The following is a 3,682-nucleotide window of genomic DNA, read 5'->3' as shown; positions in this document are numbered from 1 at the left end:
CTGGACTGCGAGAGGGTGCAGGCCAGGCTGAGATCCCCGCCCCCCGCCCCAATGCACAAATTTCGTGCACTGGGCCTCTAGTATAAATAGAACCATGCAGCATATATTTTTTGGTAAAACTTTTGAGGTTGTGTTTATCCAGAATTCATTTCTTTTTCTATCATATAAATTTATAAGTTCATTTATCAAGTAGGTGGTTACCTGGGAGGTTTCCAGCTCGGGGCTATTATGAATAAAGCTGCCTGGAATATTCTTATATCAGTATTTTTCTTTTTGTAGACAAGTGTTTTAATTTCTCTTGGGTAAATACCAGGAGAAATGTCCCAAAGAGTTGATGTCTGTTTAGTTTTATAAGAAACTTCCAAACCTTTTCTCAAAGTGGTTACACCAATTTAGCATTCCTACCAATAATGTATGAGAGTTCCAGTTGCTCGACATCCTTGCCAATATTTAGTGTTTTCAGTCTTTAATTTTAATTGTTGTGATGGGTATGTAGCAGTATCTCATTGTGGTTTTAATTTGAATTATCTTGATGACTAATGACATTGAACACTTATTTGTGTTCTTACTGAGCATTTGTATATTTTCCTTTGGGCAGTGTCTGCATAAATCTGTTGCCCAATTAAAAAATTGAGTTATTTTTCTTTTTCGTATTTAGTTATAAGAGTATTTAGTATTGAATTATATATCCTGGATAACTGCCCTTTATCAGGAATATGTTTTATGAATATTCTCTTCTAACCTATGGCTTATTTGTTCATTTTTGTTAAAAGAATTTTTTAAATTCTCACCTAGGATATGCTTTGAGAGAGAAAGGGCAGCGGGGAGAGAGGGAGAGAAAAACATTGATGTGCGAGAGAAACATCAATCAGTTGCCTTCCATACGTACCCCAACTGGGGATCAAACCCACAATGCAGCTATGTGCCCTGACCAGGAATAAAATTGTCAACCTTTCAGTGTTCAGGACGACACTCTGTCCGGGCAGTTCATTTTTCTAATGGTATTTTTCTTTGATGAGCTGAAGTTTTTAATATTGATCAAATTTATCAGCCTTTTTTCCTTTTAAGGTTATTGCTCTCTGTGTCCAAAAACCCCATGCCTGTCACCAAGTTATGAAGATATTCTCCTAATGCTGTTTTCTAAAAGCTTTATAGTTTTATCTTACATAATCCCTCCATTTCAAATTAATTGTTGTGTATAATATGAGGTAGAAATTGAGATTCATTTTTTTAATGCTGATATGTAGTTATTTTAGAAATGTTTGTTGAAGAGACTTTCCTTTCCCTTTGGATTGTGTTGATGTTTTTGTGAAAATTAAGAAACTATATATAAGATTTTATTTATGTAAATATATATTTAAATGTGTTGTTCCATTCTATCCCACTGATCTATTTATTTATCTTTACTCTAGTACCCAACTATTGATTACTGTCGATTTATAGTAAATCTTGAAGTTAGGTAGCATAAGTATTCCAATTTTGTTCTTCTTTTAAAATACTGTTTTAGTGTTTCTGGATTTTTCATTTCAATATAAATTTTGAACCAGTTTGTCAATTTCTACAAAAAAATCTTGGTGAGATTTTGATTGTGATTTCATTGAATCTATAGATCACTAGGAATAATTAACATTTTAATAATATTAAATTTTTGATCCCTGACTATCTTTCCCTTTTTTTAAAACTTTTTAATTTCTCTCAGCAACACTGTAGTTTTTAGTGTAGAAATCTTACATATCTTTGGTTAAGTTTAATCCTAAATATTTTGGGGTTTGATGCTATTGTAAATTGTTTTAAAAATTTAGTTTCTAATTGTTAGATATGAGTACATAAAGATACAGCCAATTTCTGTATATTGAAGTTGTATTCTTTGACCTTGCTGGTAGTTTTGGAGATTCCATAAAAATTTATTTTTACATAATTATGTCATCTGCAAGTAGCCTGATATTTTATTTATTTACTTATTTATTTACTTATTTATTTTTCTTGCCTTATTTTACTGGCTAGGACCTCCAATACAAGTGGTCATCTTTGCCATGTTCCCATTCTTAAGGAAAAAAGCATGTTTTATTTTACCACTAAGTGTGCCATTAGTTGTTAGTTTTCATTGGTGCCCTTTATCAGATTGAAGATTTCCCCTTCCATTTTTCATTTTCTGAGACCTTTGGAGTTTTTAAAAATCATAAATGGATTTGAATTTTGTCAAATTATTTTTCTGTGTCTATTAAAAGATCATAGGGGTTTTATTCTATCAATATAGTAAATTACATTGATGATTTTTGAATGTTAAAACAATCTTACATTTCCTGGATAAATCATAGCAGCCAGTATTTTATTGAGTTCCTGCTATGTGGCAGTATTCTAGTCACTATGTTTAGTACGTTACATGCTTATCTCTTCCACCCATTGACTTTTCAAGATGATAATTTTTATAGCTGAGTTTTACAGCTGATGAAATGGATCCTGAGAGGCAAATTGCTCAAGATCTTATAAGGAGTAGAATTAGGATTTGAACCCAGGTATGTCTAGCTTTAAAGACAGCTGTGTGTTGCTTCTGTTGAAGAGGCAGTGTATAATACAGATAAATGGTGCCCTAATTGTTTTGCACCTTAGATTTTAGAGAAGAAATGCTGTAGGCCACTAAATGAAGAGGGCTTTGAAACCTCTTGTTTTAAGCTGAGAAATTTAGCCCTTTAACATATTGGTGCTCTGCATAGGATTATGTTTGATAAAACGGTTCTGCTGCATTAAAAAAGTAAGAATTTTAAAAGCAATAGTTAATGGAGAGATCTTAAAGGAAAGGTCTGAGAAGTAATGATCTTGGGGTGGCAATAGGAAGCTAGAAGATTGTCCTATATATTTATATTTGGGAATGATGGAAGTGACATTTTATACACACACACACACACACACGCACGCACTCTGAGTGGCCAGATTATTATGACCACCCCATCAGTACTTCATTGACACTTCCAAAAATACTTGAATATTGAAAACTTCCTAAGCAAATACTCTTAAGGTTTTATTATTATTATTAATATTAATATTATTTGCATAACTAATTCACTTCATTGTACTGATGGGGTGGTGATAATAATCTGGCCGGTCATAATACTCTGGCCACTCAGTATGTGTATGTGTGTGTGTGTGTGTGTACACACACACACTAGAGGGGCCTGGTGTACGAAAATTTGTGCACTCAGTAGGGGGGCCCTCAGACCCGCCTGCACCCTCCTGCAGTCTGGGACTCCTCTGGGGATGTCCATGTGTGGCTTAGGCCCACTCCCTGGGGGGATCGGGCCTAAGCGGGCAGTCAGACATCCCTCTAGCAGCCCGGGAGCCCTCAGGGGATGTCCTTAGCGCTGCTGTGGAGCGCTGCTGTGGAGGCAGGAGAGGCTCCCGCCACCACTGCTGCGTTGGCCAGCCATGAGCCGGCTTCTGGCTGAGCAGTGCTCCCCCTGTGGAAGCACACTGACCACTGACCATCGGGGGCAGCTCCTGTGTTGAGCGTCTGACCCCTGGTGGTCAGTGCGCATAATAGCGACCCGTCGTTCCGGTCATCCTGCCTCCGCATTAGGCTCAATTTGCATATTACCCTTTTATTATTATATAGGACTACCTGGTGCATGGGTGGTGGTCAACTGGTTTGCCCTGAAGGTTGTCCTGGATCAGAGCGGGTGTCCCG

At 36.6% G+C, this 3,682-nt stretch overlaps 1 long non-coding RNA gene across 1 annotated transcript in view; it reads left to right on the top strand.

Moving 5' to 3' along the window:
- Positions 1-623: 623 nt before the first annotated feature.
- Positions 624-3,682, top strand: part of LOC107181852 — a 20,450-nt gene continuing 17,391 nt past the window's right edge. Inside the window, exon 1 of the long non-coding RNA XR_001512569.1 lies at positions 624-634. This is a non-coding gene — a long non-coding RNA (uncharacterized LOC107181852). The remainder of the gene's footprint in view (positions 635-3,682) is intronic.

Source organism: Myotis davidii, unplaced genomic scaffold (assembly GCF_000327345.1).
Source record: "Myotis davidii unplaced genomic scaffold, ASM32734v1 scaffold151, whole genome shotgun sequence".
Classification (NCBI taxonomy): domain Eukaryota; kingdom Metazoa; phylum Chordata; class Mammalia; order Chiroptera; family Vespertilionidae; genus Myotis; species Myotis davidii.
The sequence above is the reverse complement of the archived record's forward strand: the minus strand, read 5'-3'. Positions and strand labels throughout refer to the sequence as shown.